The sequence below is a fragment of the Colius striatus genome, chromosome Z (genome assembly GCF_028858725.1).
Source record: "Colius striatus isolate bColStr4 chromosome Z, bColStr4.1.hap1, whole genome shotgun sequence".
Lineage (NCBI taxonomy): Eukaryota > Metazoa > Chordata > Aves > Coliiformes > Coliidae > Colius > Colius striatus.
Genome location: NC_084790.1, coordinates 86674695 through 86697904, shown reverse-complemented (window position 1 = coordinate 86697904; position 23210 = coordinate 86674695). Strand labels below are relative to the sequence as shown.

General features: G+C 44.4%; 1 protein-coding gene across 1 annotated transcript in view; it reads right to left on the bottom strand.

Moving 5' to 3' along the window:
- Positions 1 to 23210, bottom strand: part of DCC (DCC netrin 1 receptor) — a 550939-nt gene that overhangs the window by 201815 nt on the left and 325914 nt on the right. The gene's annotated exons all lie outside the window — the stretch shown is intronic.

Here is a 23210-nt window from a genome sequence, read left to right as displayed (position 1 = left end):
ATTAAACCAAAAAGCACTTAATTATTTATTTATTTGTGATTTCAGACTTTTTCTGGTCTGTCCCTGTGCTGTCATGGTTTGACATGACAGCCATATCTGGTAAGGGGGAAGGGGCTGTAAAGGTGGCTTCTGTAAGTAGTTGCTTGAAACTCTCCCCAGCTCTGAGCCAGACCCACTGCTGGGGCTGAGACAATGAGACACCTCTACAATCAGTTTTTAAGAAGAAGTGGGAAGAGGAGGCTTTTTCCTCCTTCTTCTTCCTGTTTCTTCCATCTTCTATCCCTTCTTCTTCTGGCTGGTGGTGGTGCAAGGAGTAGGAACAGTGAGAGAAACAACCATGTGCACTCCAAGGTCGGTGAGGAAAGAGAGGAGGAGGTGTGCTGGAGCAGAGACTCCCCTGCAGTCTATGGAGAGAGCTGGTGAAGCTGAGATCTGTTTGGATTTATTTAAAGACCCCGTATCAGGGGCAGAGACTAATTTTGCTAAAGCTGGCCCCAGACCAGGGGCAGCGATTCACTTCATTAAAGGCCCCGAGCCAGGGACAGTGACTATGGCTGGAGGAGGGGACGCAATGTCCACAGTTGTAACTGTGGGGAGGAACCCACAACAAAGCAGCTCATTAAACTTATGCCCAGAAGAGGCCTTGTCCCGAGAGAGGGACCCTGCAACTGCACAAACTGCAGCCGTGGTGAAGAATCCACGCCAGAGATATTCACCAAGGACTGTGTCCCGTGTGAGGGACCCTGTGTGGGCAGAAGCTGCAGCTGCTGGGAACAACCCACACCAGAGAAGTTGGTTCAGGACGGTGTCCCGGGGGAGGAACCCCGTGTTGGAGCAGGGGAAGGATGCCAGGAGTCGTTCTCCTCTGAGAGAAGCAGCAGAGCCCATCTGTGAGAGACTGACCACATCCCCCATTCCCTGCCCCCCTGAGCTGCTGAGGGGGGAGGAGGGAGAGATCTGGGGAGCAGTGAGCTGGGCCTGGGAAGAAAGGAGAGATGGGGGAGGGAGATCTTAATGTGCTGGGTGTAATTTTCTCATCATCCTGCTCCCTTTTTGCCTTTATTCTGTTCTGTTTCTTGTAGAATAAACTTTCCTACTGTCCTCTCTCAGTCGAGCACTGGAGGCTGTTTTGCCCAGAACCATAACTGGCAGCCAGCCCTCCCTGCCCTTGTCTCCATCCACAACAACCTTGGTGATCTTTTTACTCCCATTTCGCTGGGGCCTCTGCCACCCTAACGAGGATGGGGGTGAATGGGGGCACCGAGCGAGAGACTGTCGTGGTGCTGCTGTGCTGGCTGGGCCAAACCACCACATATGCATATACTGGAACTATACCAATAGCATTAATTTACTGTGACACCATTAACAGCGTTGTACCATCTAAACAGCTTATGAAAAATAGCTTTGTGTAAAAAGCATGATATTCCCTGAATACTAGCTTAGCATTTTCTTGTGCAATCCCTAAATTCTCATTGAAAGCCATTAATATCTTTATTACTAATAACAAATATTATTATCTCTTACTTATTGTGATCAAACCAAAACCAGAGGGAATTAAGGAGTTTCCCAGTGGCATTTCCAGAGTAATGATGTGTTGAAAGGAAATTATAAGCCATACTCTCATCTCTTTTGGCTGCAAAGTTGTGATCCATTATTTGCACTGAGATTGTGTTTAGCGTTCTTAGTCATGGGCCACTGATCTAAATAATGTGCAAACACAAGGATAAAGTATAATTCTGTGTACATTTGTATTATGGCAACACGACTATTTTGCTTCGCGGTCAGAGCAAGCAGATTTGGGTGTCTGGCCTATTCTATATGTTGATTCTTGTATTATAAGTGTTAAGTGCATTGTCTTCTAATGAAGGCAAACACCTCTGGAAGGGTACCAAGGGCATGACTAGAAAAAAGAAAACCCTCATAGACAAACCTACAAGGCTTTTTGAGTTGATATCTGGTACTTAAATCAAGGACAGCATTTCAGAAAAAGCCTCATTCTTTACTATTTTGGTAGCTGAGGGCCACACAAGGCAACCTGGTCCATGGTTTCTCCTCAAAATATCCACCCTTCTGGTGGAGCAAGGCAGTCTGTCCCCTCTCTTTCATGAAAGCCAATTTAGTGCTCAGAAGCTTGCACTGTGATCAGCCCCAGCTCCAGCTATTTACATTTAGGTGGCTAAGGCATCCCGTAGAAATTGAGAACATCTGCCTAAAGCATGATGGAGCTCACAGAGCTTCTCACACACCACCAAACAGCAGCATCTACCTTTAAGCATGCTAAGCAAGTATCTAAAATCTGGCAGTGCATCCATACCCTTTGTGACTTGGCACCTGTGGATGAGGCAGCTGACCTGCGAGGTGTCAGCTGAAGAAAACAACTATGAAAGACTGAGAGTGAAAAACAACAAGATTGGGACTGAAGCTCCAGTCCACTACGCATGTGTTTTACTCTGGCTTTCTATAAACTCTGTATAGCTATCACTGACAAAAGCAATTTCACTTTTATTGTTGCTAGCAGTGAATAGCAAACATATACAGTACAATACTACAGTATAGAGAGACATATAACCTGAAATTATCTCAGCAAGTAATGTCTGAAATCCTTCAATCTTTCATATGACTACACCAGATCAATCCACCACTGGTTAAACCATCTTCATCAGAGTTTGACAGGCTCTGATTTTAGCCTGATGCAGTTTATATTAACTCCTTACAAAGTGCATCTTTCCCTGCTCTCGTGGCAGTGTGAATAATCATCTAGCTCTGAAAAGAGTGAGCATAATACTGATTCATTTTCCACCCGTGTAAATGACTACACAATCATCAGAGAAAGTCTGATTATAGGATAGACAGGAAATACTATTTGTATTTCCATTTAGGACTCAAATCTCCCATCATTTTTAAACCTGGATCAGCTGTGACTTCAATGACATCTGTATTGTTTTTCCAGTGGGACCCACCCTTACACTCCTAAAGCAAATGTTCTTCAAAAAATGTAGAAATATACTTGATGTAGGTGTTCGAGATCTGCTTGTTTACAGCCTTCATTTGCAAAATACACCAACTGTGAAACACGTGCAAGGCCAGCAACTTATGAGGTTATAAAACAACTAAAGGGGAAACATGGTGCATGTCATCCCCCTTCACCACTGCTTCCCACGTGTAGCACTCATGGGCTGTTTGTAATTAAAAATAATAGGGATATGAGACCTAGTTCAAGAGACAGAGGGAGTTCTTAACACTTTACATAGTTTTCTTTGGTTTGGTTTGGTTTATTTTTAACATACTGTACATGTTTGCAGCCAGGCCAGGAGGAGATTTTAGCATCAGCTGTCTACTCTTTACACTGTTTTTCAGAGACCAGTAAAAGCTTACATGGGATATATAAGAAAAGATGATGAATGAATGAATGAATGGATGAATGAATGAATGAATGAATGAATGAATGAATGAAAAAACCCAACCCTTCTAATTATTTCCCATAGGGGATTTGGTATCAAGAAGATGTAACATTATTACTGCTACGCAGAGGTGGCGATAGTTGGCACGAGTTTATTCATGAGCCTCTCCTGGTAAAAGACATGGGTGAAAATCCTCTAAATCCATGTTATAAAGCATCTCAGGTTCTCACTTGAGTGCTCACAGTGACTGCATGTGTATATGTGTATATATATATATATACATATACACTCCAGATCTCAGCACAGTTCCTATACTTCTGCACAAAAAAATTCATTTGCCCTTTTTTCTTTCCTTCACATATTTGTCAAGTCGACTGAGAAAAAATAAGTTTAAAGAAAGAAGTTGCAAGTTTAAGATGAAAAATAGGCTGAGACGGTACTGTGCTTACAGAAAAATGTTGCTCTTGGATGCCAGTAATATAGAACTAAAAGTTATCCTTTTAATCTGTGTATCTGAACTAATAAAGGTGAGTTTGACTTTTCTACTTTTAAAGCAATTAAAATCTACATGTTACCCATGATTAATTTGTATTGAACATTTAAGTCTCCAACACACACACACACACACACATCATATTGCCATATGCTTCAATCAATAGTTATATTCATTTTTCAGGGGGGTAAATTAATAGAGAAAGAGATTGGGCTGCACACAAGCACTGCCTGTATCTCACAGAAAACAGTTATGTTCATGATCTTATCCATTTCGTTTTGAATTACAACCTTACCAAAGCAAAGGCTATTCAAGCAATTGCCACTGTTTTACACTCAAGAGTCTGTTAAAATAAGAACACCTGCTATGGGTTGTCTACACTTTTAAAATACTGTCAATTAGAGTTTGCTGATAAGATTCAGAACTCGATAAGTTTTCAGCAAAAATGAGAAAACTATCACACTTATAATCTTTCAACGTCCTGCTGCAAATCACACTTTCCCTAAATACCCCACATTGCCTGATGCCAAAATGACATTTCTGACATCAAATGAATGTTTTCAGCCAAGGCATTACCATGAAATATTATCTTTACACCTTCTAACAACTGTTTTAATTCCTTGATTTGCATTTTTTTTAATATGGAGATGAATTTTGCATCTATTTCCGTTTTAAAACTTGAAAATTTCTCTGAGTGTATTTAAATTCAAAAGGGAAATTAAGGATTGAATTTAAGCATTTAAGAAAGAAAAAAAGGGATAAGTTAAAATATAAAGCTTTTGGATTAATTCATGTCTCTTCCCTGCTCTTCCTTCACAATGTTTTCCTTGGGTTTCAGCACTTTAAAATCGAGTTTCTACAGCATGAATTCCATGACATAAGAAGATGAATCTGTTCTCATCTCCACATCCTCAGTGTTATGGGGAAAAGCAGTTTACATGGAATTTTAATCACAGAAGTAACTTCAAGCAAGTACTTATTGCCTGGTGTTGCTCAGTACAGCCTTAGCCTGGTCAATCCAGTTTTTTGTTACACTCCTGCATCCAAAGAATTTAAATATTGCAATTTTTCTGCATTTTTTTTGATCCATCTTACACCTTCCATAGTACAAACTGTGAAAGTTACAAGTGAGAAGAAAGGTCACTGCAGGAATATCTGTAGCTCGAGATCTGCTTGAGGGCAGGAAAGCTTTACAGAGAGCTTTACAGACAGGCTGGATGGCTGGGCCAAGGCCAGTGCCATGAGTGTCAACAAGGACAAGGGCCAGGGCCTGCCCTTGGGCCACAACAACCCCCAGCAGCGCTACAGGCCTGGGGAGGAGTGGCTGGAAGCTGCCAGGCACAGAGGGACCTGCCAGTGTTGGGTGGCAGCGGCTCAACAGGAGCCAGCAGCGTGCCCAGGGGGGCAAGAAGGCCAAGGGCAGCCTGGCCTGCAGCAGGAACAGTGTTGGCAGCAGGAGCAGGGAGCTGATCATGGCCCTGGACTCGGCTTTGGGGAGGCTGCACCTCCACTACTGTGCCCAGTTCTGGGCCCCTCTCTACAAGAAGGACATGGAGGTGCTGGAGAGGATCCAGAGGCAGCTCCAAGCTGGGAAAGCATTTGGAGCATGTCTCAGCTGAGGAAGGGCTGAGGAGTCTGGGGCTGGAGAAAAGAAGGCTCAGGGGAGACCTTCTCACTCCCTACAACTACCTGAAAGGCAGCTGTAGCCAGGTGAGGGTGGTCTGTTCCCCCCAGTTAACAAATGAACAAGAGGAATCAGCCTCAAGTGTCACCAGGGGAGGTTGAGGCTGGATGTGAGGAGGAATTTCTTTGCTGCCAGGGCTGTCAGGCATTGGAAGGGGCTGCCCAGGGAGCTGCTGGAGTCACCATCCCTGGAGGGGTTTCAGAGCTGGTGGGTGTTGCACTGAGGGAAATGGGCTGGTGGGTGATAGGGCTGGGACAGAGGCTGCACTTAAAGGTCTGTGCTAGCTGAAACCATTCTATGATTCTAAGAGATTCCATGATTCTAAAAGACGCTGCATATGCAACAAGCAGCACTTGGAAAAGTGAGACTCTCCTCCAGTAAAATATTCCTAAATAAGATCTATAAAAAAACAACAATTTTGGTGGTTTCATCATTTTTTAGAACACAGATGCTTTTGAAGGAATCGTTCTCAGTTCATTTAACCATTTATTTTAACATTTATTTACTTTAACAAGGTCATGCCATTAAATGGGAGAATTTCGGGCAGCTCAGGAAGCTAAGGGGTGACAATCATTCCTGGGGCTGAGTCCCTGAGGTGGTTGAAGAGCTGTGACTGGCACCTGCATAGCAATGATGGAATTGCAAAAGTCGTTAATTCTTATTTTTTTAAAGGAGATTAATAAAATTTTTCAATTTATATTCTTCAATAAAATATTAAAATCAATATTCATGAACATTAGGCAAAGAAATATAATTACTCCAAATAAAAATTGTTGAAGTGTAAAGCCTGAGTGTCCCAATTTTACCTTGCAGTGGCCACCACAAAAAGATTAATTTGTGATTTTAAAAGTGATTAACACATTAGGGTCACTCGAGTCTTCAAAAAGGGCAAGGATGCCCTATAAAACCACAGGCCAGTCAGCCATCCCTGGAAAGCTGATGGAACAGCTCATCCTGGATGTCATCTCAAAACACATGAAGGAAAAGATGGTTACTGGGGAGAGTCAACATGGATTCACCAAGGGGAAATCCTGTTTGATCAAACTGATGCCTTCTATGAGTGCATAACCGGCTGGCTGGATGAGGGGAGAGCCGTGGACGGCATCTACCTCGACTTCAGCAAGGCTTTGGACACTGTCTCCCACAACATCCTCATCAGAGAGCTCAGGCAGTGTGGCTGGGATGAGTGGAGGTGAGGTGGATGGAGAGCTGCTGAAGGACAGAGCCCAGAGGACGGGGATCAATGGCACAGAGTGGAGTTGGAGGCCTGTGGCCAGTGAAGTTCCACAGGGATGGGTTCTGGGGCCACTCTTGTTCAACATCTTCATCAACCACCTGGGTGAGGGGACAGAGGGACCCTCAGCAAGTTCCCTACTGGCACCAAACTGGGAGCACTGGCTGATGCACCAGAGGCTGTGCTGCCAGTCAGTGAGAGCTGGGCAGGCTGAGAGTTGGGCACAGAGGAACCTGCTGAGGTTCAACAAGGACAAGGGCAGAGTCCTGCAGCTGGGGAGGAACAACCCCCTGCCCCAGGCCAGGCTGGAGGTGACCTGCTGGAGAGCAGCTCTGCAGAGACAGACCTGGCAGTGCTGGCTGATAATAAACTGCCCATAAGCAGCAACGTGGCCTCGTGGGCAAGAAGCCAATGGCAGCCTGGGGGCAGCAAGAAGAGTTTGGCCAGCAGATTGAGGGAGGTTCTGCTCCCCCTCTGCTCTGCCACATCTGCTGAGGCCTCATCTGGAGTCCTGTGTCCAATTGTGGGCTCCCCAGCTGCAGAGGGACAGGGAACTGCTACAGAGAGGCCAGTGCAGGGCCAGCAAGATGCTCAGGGCACTGGAGCATCTTCCTTGTGAGGAAAGGCTGCGGGACCTGGGGCTGTTTAGTCTGGAGAAGAGGAGACTGAGGGGGGATCTCATTAATATTGACAAATATCTCGATGCTGGATGTTAGGAAGCTGAGGTAGCAATTTTTTTCTGTTGTAACAGGACAGGACAAGGACAGCAACAGGACAAGATGTGATGGGATGAAGCTGGAACACAAACATTTCCACTTTAAGCATAAGGAAAAAGTATTTTACTGTGAAGTGAGTGAGCCCTGGCCCAGGCTGCCCAGGGAGGATGTGGAGGCTCATTCTCCTTCTTTTCAAACACATCTACACACATTCCTGTGTGACCTGATCTAGGTGGGACCTGCTTCTGCAGGGGCTTGGAGTGGATGATCTCTAAAGGTCCCTTCCAACCCCTACCATTCTATGATTCTATAACATCACTAATTAACTAATTACCTAATCTAACAGAATGCATTGAGGTCTGTAGATGAAGTCATACTTTTACACAGTATTACTTTAACAGAAAAAGGTTCATTTTTTATAAACTGAGAATATAAAAGCAATCCCTAACTTACATATTGCAGCTACAGTCCCAGCCTGCTCGTGGGTGTAAGCAGGAGCTGTTGGCTTCCAGATTGAGGAACACAGCCAAGGATGGAGGTAAAGAACCTGGTTTCTCTACCAGGCATATAATTTGACGCAGGGATTCTGGGGCCTGAAGCCCATCTGTCTGAAGGCACCACCGATGTTAAGTCATCTAGTACATGCTCAGAGAGGGCAACACATGGAGAAATTCTGCATGTCAGATGGGCAGTTAAAAATGTTACCTGCAATTTCAGCATGAAATGATGGATTTCATCGCACACCCACCAGGCTGCTTCTAAAACCCAACACTAACCTGCAGTAGGAAGACATTCCCTGGGAAAGCCCTAAGACATAGGTCCAGGAGCAATCATCATCCCACCTTAAGTACTTAAATGGGTGCAAACGGAGAAACAAGAACCAAGTGAGTGGCGGTGTAAGGCTCTGATCGTTAACTAATTAAATTCTGATCTTGTTTCCAACATCTAGGAGGAAAGCAGACATTCCATGGGATGATCTGTACAAAGATGTGAAATAGGTGTAATTTACTATTCCAAATAATCACCAAATTGGTCAAGTTTCTAGCTGCTCATGACCGAACGGTCAAACAAAATGCCCTCTTCCACACATGCAACTCCTATTATCTTTCCTGGGGACAATAAACACAATTTGGCCTTTCCAGTTTTCATCCAGCTGATTAATCACACCCCACTGTTTCGAAGGGCCACGTTCCAAAGCATTTCTTCAGGCTCTGTGTGCTCAGATCCATTCTCCAAACGCCAGCAGAGATCACGTTGGCACAGCTCGTCTGCGAGCGCACGCATCCACGTTTGACGTGTTCACACACATCGGGTTTCACCGACGACATGGAGCACATGCCAGGATGTCAGGGTACATCAGCATATGCTTAGAGATTTTTCAGCCCATATGCAGCAATGCTAATTTACCAAATAAAAGATCTGTCCTCGTTGCCACACATCCATCCTCCCTTCTGGCTTCTTGCGCAGCAATTCATTATTACTTGGTGTCATAATGATGTTCTCAGAAACAAATCATGCAGTACTAATTTTTATTATGCCTCTTTTATGACACTATGAACCTTGCTATAAATCACTCAAGTTCATGTGTGTCAACAACGCCTGATGCTACTGTACAAGGCAGGCACTCAGCACCTCGCAGGATCAGGCCAACAGAAACAGCATGTATGTATCTGAAACGTGAAACCTCAGAGACAGGGAGATATTGATGGTTCCACCCTATGCAACAACAACCACATGAGAAGCTAAATAGACACTAGTGCTCCTCTTTTCTGTCTAGCCTCATTTTCTCACAAACAGGCAAGAGAGATGTACAGAGGGATAACAGTTTAATTGCCACTCTGTGATAGAGGGTGGAAGGAGGACAGTTATCTGCTCAACAATGGGATCTGAAATGAGTACACAGGGACATTTCCATGAAAAGCAAGCCAGTGCACCTACTATTACACATTCCTCTGGTTAGTGGTTGGACTTGATAAATCTTAAAGTTCTTTTCCAACCAAAATGATTCTGTGCTTCTCTTGACAGGGAGCTGCTGCTCGTGCTTGCAGAGGATCACGCAGGATCTGTTCTCAGGATGAAGCACGAGACTGCGCAGCTGCAACAGCAGTTAGTGAAGGAAAAATGTCCAGAGGACTATGATACAGAATCCAGCACCAACAAACCCTCCCCCATCCCTATACAACTCAGGACATCTGAACTACCCTCTTGCCTAGCCCTGTGAACCATATGTGCTATTCTAGGGCTCTGCTCCCTGCTCATCGCTGCGATGTCTGACCACCTCTCAGTGGCAAGTTGAAAAATGGGATGAACATCCATTAAACATTTACTCTTTAACCTCCAGCCCTGGTTGCTGCATGGACAGGCACCGGAGGGAAGACAGAGGAAGAAAATGACCACACTGAACCTTCTCTTCTCCCAGAAAAGAGTCAACAGCTTCTATCCTTTGCCCTCTCTTTCGTGAGGGAGACCACCTGAAGGGATTGTAAAGCATACGGAAGACAAGAAGGGTAAATGGCTGGGAAACAGGGTGCCCACTGAAAGATCTGAAAGCTGAGGTGTGCTGGAGAGCAAGAAGAAAGGCCAGGAGGAAAGTCTGGGGAAAAACACATGCCTGGTGGTCAGAAGCAAAAGGGATGGTTAGGCCAAAGAAGGATATAGTAATTAATGATGGAATAGAACAGGGTTGCCTGGCTCCCCTGTAAGAGGCAACAGATATGCTATGCTTACTTTGAAATTCATCAGTGCAATACAGAAGTACAAGACCCCACAGTTCCAATTAATCCTGAAACGGTTCTACTGAAAGCTGGTTTAAGGGAAACGTAATCCAGACACTTTCCTGCCATTGAATGTGGAAAACAATTCTTTGTACAACTGTGTTCCCTTTGGGGAGTTCAGAATAATTGTTTGAACCTGTAGGAGGATGCAGGCAAAGAGCTTTGCACAGGGGTCTAAAGGAGAAGAGCAGCTACAGGGATGACAGTGTTTGCATTTGGCTGCAGCAAAGCTGCTTGGTCAGAGTTTGAAGCAAGTGATGTCATTTTTCTCAGATCATTAACCATAGTCACCTATTCTATGCAAGAAATAAAACGGACTGGGTCAAGGCAATGAAGATGAAGTCCTGCCAACCAAGGGATCTAAGGATGCTGGGTATGAAGAGATACCTGGCACTGGTATTCTAGGAAAGTTCCAGGAGCAGCAAACATTTAGTGGTTTCACTTCTTTTTGGAGATCTGGTGTTCCCCAGGCTGGCAGCTGCAGCTCTCCATGGACATATGTTACATCCACACTTCCCTCACTGCTATGCCAGTACAGCTACAGCACTCTTAGCACAGGCACGGCCACTGCTCACTGTTTCACTTTTTAAACTCACCTATACATGATAGCAAACTACTTTGACATAACTGTTTCACTGTGAGGGTGAGGGAGCAGTGGAACAGGCTGCCCAGAGGGGTTGTGGAGGCTCCTTCTTTGGAGGGCTTCAAGACCCACCTGGACATGTTCCTATGCAACCTGATCTAGGTGAACCTGCTTCTGCAGGGGGGTTGGACTAGATGATCTCTAAAGGTCCCTTCCAACCCCCACCATTCTATGATTCTATGAATTTAACAGCAGTAAATTAGAGACATTTCTGAGTTCATAGATGGATTTGTTTTGTAAACAGCTTGGACCACCAGTTCTCCAAGGGGAGACTTGGACACACTGACAAGTGCACACACTTCTCCCTTCCCATGCATGTGAAACACAGACATGCCTGTGTGAACATCTGCCTGCAGATTATATTCCATTCCTTTCTTTTAACAGCTGAGAAAATTGCTATTCACATTTGCAAGAAGAAGAAGAAGAAGGAAAAAAATCAATGGCAAATATGGCTGCTTACATTCCTGCAGTGAAGAGACCTCATTAATTAACTGACACTGTGCTGTGGGAAAAAAAAAGGTAAATAAAACCCAAATCAGTGGGCAAAACCCACCACGGATCATCTCTCATCTTCAGAGACGAGCTGCTGCTGTCTGTCCCCCTCAGAGCTGCGACGGCAGCGCTGGTGTCACCGCGCAGGTGACATCTGTCATCATCAATTAGTCACTAAGAAAAATGGGGGGGCGAGGGGCAATGGGCTGCTGATTGCAAGAAATTCAATCACCTGCAAATGCTCCCGGAGGAAATGCTGGTCAGTTAATCTAGTCAGCCATCTCAGAGCCACCGAACAATAGCTGCTGCCCACGGAAAAGACAGCGAATAAAATGCAGCTTTTTAAAGCAGCCAAGGGACTTGGGAGGCATTTCATGGTCAAATATCAACAGCGTTAAACAGAGACCATAAACGTTGTCATCATCATCTGTGGTGATCAAAATGCACCAAGAGAGCGTGAGCATGTTCATTATCTTTGCAAGAGAGACTCAGCGGTGCAGCAGCTGCTTCGAGGAATGGTGAGGAAGGTCGACTGTTTCCCACTATTTGTGATCAGCTGCTTGTCCTCCTGTTCCTCCCTGTGACCGTCAGCTCTCCTGCAACGGTGTGCTGTGTGTGGCTTATTCTCTTCTTAGCAAAACTTTAACTTGCTTTGAAAGTGAACCCTGAAGGGTTTCAAACTATGCATAAAGTTAAGAAAGCTGAACAACAGTTTTTGCTGAGGTGAAAAGAAATAATAATACAGGGGGGATTTTGAAAGCATGACAAACCGAGATGCTCTCAGTCTGACACATAACCGTTTCTTTTAATGAGCATTACGGCTCATTTTGGGTGGAAAAAACCTTAAACTCATTGAGTGCAAACTCTCCCCTCTCCCTGCCCAGCCCACCACTGACCCACAGCCCTCAGCACCTCAGCTCCATGGCTTTGGGATCCTTCCAGGGCTGGGGACTCCCCTAGCTCCCTGGGCAGCCTGGCACAGGGGCTGACAACCCTCTTAGGGAAACAGTTCTGCCTCAAAACTTCCCCTAGAGCAACCTGAACCCATTTCTTCTTATCCTGTCATTCATTGCTGGAGAGAAGAGACTGACCCCCAGCTCCCTGCAGCCTCCTGTCAGGGAGTGCCAGAGAGTGCTGCTGTGTCCCCTCAGGCTCCTCTTCTCCAGGCTCAACACCCCCATTCCCTCAGCCCCTCCCCAGCCCCTTGTGCTCCAGCCCCTTCCCCAGCTCTGTGCCCGGCTCTGGCCACGCTGCAGCCCCTCAGTGTCCCTGTGGCAGTGAGTGAGGGGCCCAGCACTGACACAGCCCTGGAGCTGCAGCCTCCCCAGGGCCCAGCACAGGGGACAATCCCTGCCCTGCTCCTGCTGCCACCCCAGTGCTGATCCCAGCCAGGATGCCCTTGGCTTTCTTGCCCCCCTGGGCACGCTGCTGCCTCCTGTTCAGCCCCTGGCACCAACCCCCCCAGGCCCTTTCCCTGCAGCAGTTTCCAGCCCCTCTGCCCCAGCCTGGAGCTGCCTGGGCTTGGGGTGGCCCAAGGGCAGGACCCAGCACTTGCCCTTGTTGGACCTCATCCCATTGCCCTCAGCCCATGGTTCCAGCCTGGGAGGATATCTCTTTTTGCTCACGATTAAATTTTCTGTCTCCTGGTTTTGAAATACCTTCTCATTTTTAATATCAGGATTATATTTGAATGAAAAGTGCATTCAGTTATCTTTGTTCTTCACAGCGCCCCAAAACAGTGTACACTTGGAGCATCTACCCAGGAGACCACAACTGGCTGCCACACTTGAGATTTGGGCACTCTAAAGTTGGGCATATTTCTTAGGGAGGCAGAAAATGTACTTAAAACATCTGCTCATGCTTAGAGATGTCAATCAAGATCCATCTCTCAATCTCTCTTTTCTCTCAAGTTATATTCACAGAAGCATATGGCTATTCAACATTTCACACCAACCCGACCTTCAAGTGTCTTCAGTCAACTGCTATTTAAGTGTATAAGAAAGTAAGATCTCTGCAATAAACTAAACACATACTCATTGCTGCTACTCAACCCCTACAAGGCTTTGTTGACGGACACACACGAGCCTCCTAGTCTTTACAGAGTCGAGTGAAGCTTCAGCTCATTCATACCTTGGCAGCCCTTTCAGGATGGAGCCTCCTCATCAAACCTGGCTTGGGCTGATAGCAGGACTTGAAAATTTCTTGCTGCCTTCAATATTTGGTCCAAACTCTTTGCTTTCAGAGAGCCTGGGATGAAACCAGTACCTCTGTGTCAAGAAGCCATTTTACGGCTGATTTTAGAACAATAACTTAAGAACCCCAGATCAGGAAAGCAACAAAATACTTCAGCACTGCTCCTTTTCTGAACAGCATTTCCACTCATGTGGCTAAATGAAGTTGGTATCTGTTCAGTATTTTAGTTCTTGTGGTTTATATTCCTTAGGCACCTAATTCTTCTTTCACAACACACCAAAAATCAGTCTTTTTCTGTAGGTCTGGCTTCAACCAGGCACCTCAGTCCATTTCGGTGTTTTAATCTCTTTTAGTTCTCAGTGTTACTCAAAGTTATGGCAGAAGGTGTCATATGTTACCTGATTTGTTCAGCAGATGATTATTTATCAAAATCAATGACATGAGTGTGAATTTGCAGGGCAGCCATGCATAGCTAATGGGGATGTTTCTGAGGTGAATCTTTCTGCACCTTTCCTCCTCATCTGAGAAATGGAATCCAAGTGTGTAACAGGCACAGGAGAAAAGACCAGGAAGAAGAATTTATTCATAACACCATCTTCAAAGCAGGGTTTAAACAGCATGAGGGAAAAAAAGGGAAGAAGACAACAAAGCTAAATCTGGAGGGCAATATAAAATATGGAGTGTTTTCACTACTGAAGCATTATCTTGTACTCAGTGAGAAGCTTTAAGACCTTACAATTGCAAGGGCAGACATGAAGTGTCAGGAAGGCCAAATCCAAGGTATGCTTTACAGGAGGAGAAATTTATCACAGTTCATTAAAATACCCATGGGTAATGTGGCAAACTGACCTCTCTCCACAAAGAGAAAAATCATGCCATCACGAGGTAGTACTCCCAAAAATCCAACTGAACTTTCTCACAGCAGCTCTTCCTAAATATGCAAGGCTTTGAAAGCTAGTACAGAATGAGAATAGTTTTGAAGGAAAAGAAAAACCCTGAAAGATACTGTATTTCCCAGTCTTTTAAACTGGCTGCTCAGGGAGGATGTGGAGGCTCCTTCTCTGGAAGTTTCCAAACCCACCTGGACATGTTCCTGTGTGACCTGATCTAGGTGGGACCTGCTTTAGCAGGGAGTTTGGACTAGGTGATCTCTAAAGGTCCCTTCCAGCCCCTACCATACTATGATTCTATGAACCTGGCTTGGTAGCCACATGTCCTTTCCCAGACTACAGTTGCCAGACTCCTGCTCAAGGAGCTGAATTATGAATCTGATCTTAACCAACTTAACAACACCCATTTCTGTGGCTACACAACATAATGAACCAAGAAAGAAATTCATCCAGTCTTTTACAACAATGTCCCCAGGAAAGTATTTTGAGTTCCATGGTCCAAAAAGGCTTTTGAGGTCTCTCTATAAAACAGCCAAAAAAAACCCCAAGCCATCTGGTTTTGCTTTATTGAGCATTAGCCATGTCACAGCCACAAAAAAACAAGGGAAAAGCAAAGGTGAACTCATGAGCTGCTTTAGTAAAAACAATGTTTACCTTTAAAGACTAGTTTTCACCTTCAACAAAACCATCTACATTTCAACCAAATAGCCCAAAAGGAAAGAAGAGGCAGCATAATAAAGGTATTTTGCCTGGATTATGGGTGTCCTGGGTTCCACTGCTAACTCTGCAAGATTTTCAGCATGACACAGAGCATCTCTCTTACTCTGCTCCTATCTTTTCCCATTTGCACAATGAAATAACCATGCTTATTTTTCATTGCTTTCTTATGGCATGAATTACAACATAGAGTGTTCCTCAGGCAGACAATAAAAAAAAGCTCCCAAATCACTTAGCTTGAGACAGGAGTCAATGTGTAAACAAATTAAGTAATATGAAATGCTTAGATCTCACAGAAATAGAAGTATCAAAAGAGACTGATGAGGATGTAAGAGGTCTTTTTCCATCTGCAATTGCCTAGGTGCCACAAATACTTTGCTCTTACCACTGCCTTTTTCCTGACATAGGAATTACATCAATTCAGTCACTTCAGTTTTCCTATTCAGCTCATCATTTATTGTAGGCTCTGTGTAAAATTGCATGAAATAAATAATACCATTCAGCTTGAAAATAAAGAGAAGATATATCTGAGTCTAAATTTCCTGGAAAGCAAGGAGTGAGATTTTCAATAATACAGACAGCTCCTGAACATTCTCATTTCTTGTGAGGCATGTGCCACTACCTTCAGCAAGACATAAGGAGAGGAACAGGGTCAGCTGTGAAATCAGCCAACAACTCACAGATGCACAGTCCCCACAGTGCAGCTGCAAAACTTGATAGCAAAGGTCACTGGAGAGGTTCTGGAGGGACTCCTGACTCTTTCCCACAGCTGCCCAATACCTCTGGATGTAGGAATACCTTAGCTCTCCCTCCTATACCTCTGAGTCCTGTGGCCACTGGGGTTCTACAGAGGTCGATTCTGGGGCCAGTCTGATCAACATCTTCATCTACAACCTGGATGAAGGGAAGGTGTGTGCTTTCACAAGTTCCCTGCTGGCACCAAACTGGGAGCACTGGCTGATTCACCAGAGGCTGTGCTGCCAGTCAGTGAGAGCTGGGCAGGCTGAGAGTTGGGCACAGAGGAACCTGCTGAGGTTCAACAAGGACAAGGGCAGAGTCCTGCAGCTGGGGAGGAACAACCCCCTGCCCCAGGCCAGGCTGGGGGTGACCTGCTGGAGAGCAGCTCTGCAGAGACAGACCTGGCAGTGCTGGCTGATGATAAACTGACCATGAGCAGCAATGTGGCCTCGTGGGCAAGAAGCCAATGGCAGCCTGGGGGCAGCAAGAAGAGTGTGGGCAGCAGGTCAAGGGAGGTTCTGCTCCCCCTGTACTCTGCCACATCTGCTGAGGCCTCATCTGGAGTCCTGTGTCCAGTTGTGGGCTCCCCAGCTGCAGAGGGACAGGGAACTGCTGCAGAGAGGCCAGTGCAGGGCCAGCAAGATGCTCAGGGCACTGGAGCATCTTCCTTGTGAGGAAAGGCTGCGGGACCTGGGGCTGTTTAGTCTGGAGAAGACTGAGAGAGGACCTCACCAATGCTGATAAATACCTAAAGGGCAGGTGTTGAGAGGATTGGGCATCACTTTTTTTCTTTTGTGTATTATGGCAGGACAAGGGGTAACAGGCACAGGCTGGAACAGAGTCAGTGCCACTGGCACAGGAAGAGAAACTCCCTTGGTGCTGAAATGAGGGAGCCCTGGCTCAGGCTGCCCAGGGAGGGTGTGGAAACTCCTTCTCAGGAGGTTTCCAAACCCACCTGGACACGTTCCTGTGCCCCCTGATCCTTGATCTTCACCCGTTCTATGAGCACTTTGAATTGCACAACTGATAATAAATAACTAAAAAGGAGAAGAAGAATGGTGATAGGAACAGGCAGACAGCTGGACACCCAGATGGTACTCTCACACAACCCTTAGTTCTTCAGTGGTCTGAGACAGCCTACGAGCCAGGAGTGAAAACCTGCTTTGAGGGCCAGCACTGCCATGATGTGATGTGACAGTGCGGAGAGCCGGGTGGCAATCACGGTGCGATGGTGCATAAGCAAGCCCAGTGCCATCCCACCACTGTCATCTCTGCTGCTGCTGCTCATCAAAACAGCAAGAGCTCAAGTAGTTCTGTCAGGAGTGAGACTAATTCTTCTGTGAACAAGCAGCAGCAGCAACTTATGAGGATGTGTTTAACGTAAAGGAAAGGCAATGCCCACTCCTGAGAGTTGTGTGTGCGTTTTCACCTCTCTGTGTTGTAGAAAGGACTGGTTCAATAAAGCTTTCAAATCTTCAGCAGAGTAAGCAAGATCATCCAGGAACTGGAAAACTTCCAGGTCACTGTACAAGATGTGCAGAGCACACCAAGGTATCTTGAGGACTGCACTTTTAAGAGAGAAATATTAGCAACTACTTTGACCTTCCACACTCTTAAAAGTAAACCACCTGATTGTGCCCAGCATATGAATAATTTGTGAAGATGTAATTTTTTTAACAGTAAAAGGTTCTTACAATCAGCAGATGACCCAGCTGCTACTTCTGAGGTAAGCAGGCAGGTTCAGCATCCCACTGTGCACCTACCTTCAGAGGCTCATGAAAGGTACGTGTACCACTGCTGAGACAGAACTGGGGTTCTGTCCATATGTAACTCAGGAAAAGTCTGTGTAAACTCACTACACTTGGTGGATTTCCTAGTTTTGAGAAGAAAGGTACACTGCCACCCCTGTTCCAAGTCAGATTGAATGAGTAAACATGTACTTCACAACCCTAAGGTCTTGGGGTTATAACAAATTGCTGTTTCTTTGCGGTTGGACTTGATGATCTCAAAGGTCTTTTCCAATGAAAATGACTTTATGATTCGTCTTCCAACCAAAATTCCTACATTTTCCTGAGATAGGAGCAGGGCAGAGTTGGGACAGGAAGGATGTTTTCTGCTGTGCTGGGAGGAAAGGAGTCACAGAAAACAGAAAGTAGAATGTAATTATATAACATGTAGCAAAACAATGGTCTCACCAAAACTGTGAGGAAAAAACATCACATTGCTCCCTGGTCTTGGCTAATGCTTGAGACAGTCTGCTCCTAAAGCATCGTATTCATTAGATTTGTAGCACCAGGTCCACAAAATCCAGCATGTCTCTCCCCAGAAGCACACGATGAAGCCAAGTCCATAGCAAGTCTGGGGCAGGCAGAGGGAGGGGATGGAAGGACAGTGCTGAAGGAATTTCATCTCTGTTATACAATATGTCTACTGAAGCAGACACTGTCCCAGTGAGGTGATGGGCTGCCCATCCAACAGGTCCAGGACTCCAAAAAGACTGATGGACACCAGAGAGGCAAAATACCAAAGGGTATTCTTGTAATCTGCCCTCTGGCTTTGAGAATTGAAATTATAGCTTTGACTAAACTGCAGGAGACCAAAGCACAGACTCTGCCTGGTCCAAAAGAGAGAATGAACACAAAGTTGAATATTTAATTGACTATATGGCCAGATTAAAGAGAAAATGGTAAAAATCCTTGCCCCCAAAACCAGACATTTAAGCCCTACGTTGAAATCCCTGTACAAAATCATTTTTTCATGGCAGTTTTTGCCATTTTATGGTTTTAACTATGATTTTTAAGGCAAGAAAGCTTAATGACAAACTCATCTCCCTGTCTTTTAAACCTTCTGTGGCAGCTGTTGTATTTTGGCCAATTCTAACTAAGTTTCTTGAGATTTCAAACAAAAGAAGTCACCATGAGTTTAATGAAAATCATTCTTGGGTTTCAAAAGGCTTCAACAGGAACCCAATGAATCTTTAGCCCAATGTATGGGCTTGGTACCAAAACCATGCTCCCCTATCAGCTGTCTCTTGATTGGTAGTACTCAAGGGCATCAAAAGTGGTGGGATTGATGGCATTTATACCTGCTGAGACATTGGGATGTGCTCCAGGAGTGAGAGAAGGGGGTCAGAGGAAGAACCCAGTGATGATGACTGTGGTTTGAAGGCTCAGGCTTATAAGAACACAGGTCTATAAAGCTAGCTGGAGCTCTCATGCTGCTCCCAGAACAGTTGTTCCACCCTACGAGTGACAAAATTAGTAATTAAGAGGATTTCTAACCTGGGAGAATTAGTGCCTCTGATCTATAATAAACCCATTAGAAAGCTCAACAGCAGATCATGCTGCCACAGGAAAAAAAGAGTCATCTGAGAATTTGGGGCTCTGCCCTTTCTGGAAATTATCTCCCCACCTAAGCCAGTTTAAACAATAGCAATCAGGTGGGTTGAATACTAATTCCAAGCCCATTATTGTGGTGGAAAGCACTGTAAAAATACAGTAATGCACTACATATTTCTTCAGGTAAGGGCTTTAGTGTTGGGCTTTTTTTTTTCCCCAGGATACTGAATTTACAGGTAAAAGCAAGGAACCAGCAGAACTAATCTTTACATTAATGAAACTTACTGTGCCCCATTAGAAAAGCAGTTACTCTGAGACAACTGGAATGATATTTATAGGGGTGTGTAGTGATACTAATAGTTTTGTTAACATTATCTACCTTGCCATAGACTTAAAAAGAATTATACATGATAGCGGTAGTTACGGCAGCATCTTAAAAATTGCTGGCTTTCTGCCATTCTGATTCTCTCTTCAATCACCTGCAATTTTCAACCTTTTTCTCACCTATTAGGTTGCAATTGTTCAGAGGAGAACCGCCCACTGGTATTTTGTGAGGAGAAGGATACGGGGGATCTAATGGGAGAAATATTGTACTCAGCGCTGGGGAAAAAAACCCCAAACCCACAATTTCAAAACTATTTTGTTTTATAAGGAGGTATCAAGTCAAAGTTTGGCCTGGAGATAATTCTACTGAATCATCAAGTGGATGTCTGGAAAAAACGTTTCTGTTACAGCTACACATTGTTGAAGAAAAATCCCATTCCACCTGGGCAAATGCACACAGAAAACACGTGAGACGCCTCCATGAGAAAGATCACGTGTGCTCCAGGCTGACCCCTCACTGAGGGGTGCTGGGTGCCACCTGGAACAGTCTACAGCACTCACAAGTGACAGAGGCATAGAATCACAGAATCTCAAGGGCTGGAAGGGACCTTGAAAGATCATCCAGTCCAACCCCTTGCCAAAGCAGGACCAGGGAGGGACAGCACGGATGAGGTACCTCAAGGAGAAAAGCGATGGGTGACAGTCGACCACAAAAGCATCTTCTGCAGCAGCCTGCCCTGATCTTACACTTCTCATGCATCCTGTTAAGAGTTGTCAGGATCTGCACAAGTACATCTGTTCTTGCATACTGCAAGGTGCATAAATAATCCATGAAAGACCTTGGAGGATCAGAGAAGAACAGAGATAGAGTTTGGGAGCACAGGCTCAGGGTATTTTGGAGGGGTCGGCAGATGAGCCTGAGATTTAGAATAGAATATAACAGAATCAATGTCAGAGAGAAACAAATAAAACCACTCCTTATACACAACTGTCTCTCTACAACTTGTGCATAAAGTTTCTCTCTTTCTATTTAAAGAAAAACACCACCTCTGAGACAAACCCTTCACCACTTTAGTCAGCATTTTTTGGAATAATGAAAGCCATTGCATCCCTGGTTCTCTCAAAAAACAGGAGAGAGATGTTGCCTGGAGGGATGCTGAGATACCTGCATCACTTGGCTGGGGCTGACTAGCACTGGAACACTGAGTAGCTCTGACAGGCTGCAGTTTGAGTTTGCTACACAGGGCTCGCTGCTATAAGCTGTATCAACAGATTTTGTATCAGCTCTGACAAATATTAATACATAATTCAGATTTTTTAGTACAGTTATGCTGTTTGTTTTTTTGGGCTTTTGGTTTTTTTTTTTTTTGTGAAGAAGTTGACAACACAATCCTCTTCCCCCAGCTCTGTTCCTCGCAGAAGGCAACCATAATGCCTTGGTTCGAAACGTTGCTCGCGTGCTTTTCCTCCTACATGATGCTTTGAAATAAAACAGCATTTATTATGGGAAAAATTGGAAGACTAAAGAAAGAATCCCTCCTCTTAAAATATTAAATGCAGTTTTATTTTGAAGAGTAATCATTAAACAAAAAAGAACCAGAAGAAGCTACTGTGTCTGGGGTTACAGTTCCTCATCGTATAAGACGCCAGACTTAAAGCGAGTTTATAATTGTCAGGGAGCTTTAAATAATTGAAGAGTAAGACACAGCATGAGAGGGTGTGTTTTTATTGTGTAATAACATCTCAGGATTCATTATTCATAATAATTACGATTATTAGTCTTGCAAGTTTTGTACTGTTTCCTTTGAAAATTACAAGACTGATTGTACGAGGGAAGAGAATTTAGAATAACACAGTTAATTTGCTTTTAGTTTAGTGCCTTCCCCTGCATTAAGTTCCTTACCAGAGGGAATAGTCCTCTAACAAGCAAAAGCAGAGGAAACAAACTACTTCCTAAAAAAAATAGATAAATACAGGAAGTCCTCTACAGCTGAGTTTAAAACAGTTTCTTTAGATGCAGCACCTCTTTGGCCTGAAGTCAAGGGCAAACTCCTCGTTGTTTTCAAAGGTACAAAGCTGGCCAGTATAAATCTATAAAGAATTCAAAATTACAGTAAAATATTTGATGTTGGAGGGATGAATTATGATATCCTAATTCATACTGATCTGTGCTTGCGCTGTGAACGCTTTGATATCAACGGGGCTCTCCATGCTCTACGTTATTATTCAGAGCCAGGCAGAAGTGGTTTTCCTGTCTTGGGAAGAAATTTGAGATAAAAGAGAGAGAGAGACATTTCTGCATTCGGATGAGCCCAAGACCTTTAGAAGTTTTTTTCAAGGAGACGGGAAGAGGGGGTTGCTTCCGAGAGCTGTGGGAGAATCCCTCATCAGAACAAGCCTCCAGCTCCATCACCCCCACCAAAATAAGCATCCTACCTCCACATCCCCTCGCGCACTCACAGAAAAGAGACGACTCCTGTCAGCTCTGCCATCATTTGCAACGAGTGTTAAGTTCAAGGCCTGAACTGCAGAGACATCAGTGGAGAAGGAAAACAGCTGGCTACATCCCTCTTGTTAACAGCATGCATTGTAACGGGAAAAGTTGAAACAGAACAACGGAACAAAACGCGATTAAGTTGCTGCAGGAGCAAGAAAGTTTTTCAATTGAGGTATTTCAAGCTGCAGTTTATTTTTTGACAGAAAAATAAATAATAATATATTTTTTTTTACCCACAGTGCTTCTGAAAGATGATTCACCCACGATTGCAGTCAGGTGTAAACAATCACCAGCCCCAGCAGTGGAAGTCATTTTCCAGCTGTTCACTGATGGGAAAATGGAACTAAATATTTCACTGCCAGCGCTCTTCAGTAGAAGCTGCAAAGGCTCAAACTCAAAGCAGTATGATTTGTGCCACTGAAATCTTTAACCCCTCAGAAAGTCACTCATTTCCACAGTTTAGGCTGGTGTGCAAAGCAAGTTGTCTAAGACGTCCATACATTCACAAAGGATTGATCTTGGCTTGAAATATTAAAGTCAGTCTGAAACTTTGTTCTGCAATGTGGGAAAGGATGCCCAGTGACATATAGATGAAGCCTGCAGTTTGTTCCTCTCCCCATGACTTAAGATAGAAGTTCTCTAGCTGAGTTAACTAAGGAAATAACGGAATTTTCTTCACCTAAAGATGTCATAGTTCTGAGAACAGATATTTTTTTTTTTTTTGCTTCAAAAATGATACTACACTTTTCATGTTTTATTTAGAAAGTGAGACAAATTATTCAGACTTTAAGGTGGGATGAGTATGTCTTGGATGGAGAAAGTAATAAATACTTCTGGAAGGATTCAAGAACTCAGAGACTTTAGGAAAAGTTTTTAACAGGTTTTGCTGAAAAAAACAAACAACCAACCAAATTCCATGACTGCATCAAATAAGGAGGAATTTATATTTTCAAAAGTTAGGATTTCTATTGAATTCTGGAAAGTCAGGTGCTACCAGCATGTCAAGCTAAGCTAATAAAAATGCAAGGCAGACAGAACAGAAATGGAAACTATATGGATTTTTTTTTATGTAAAAG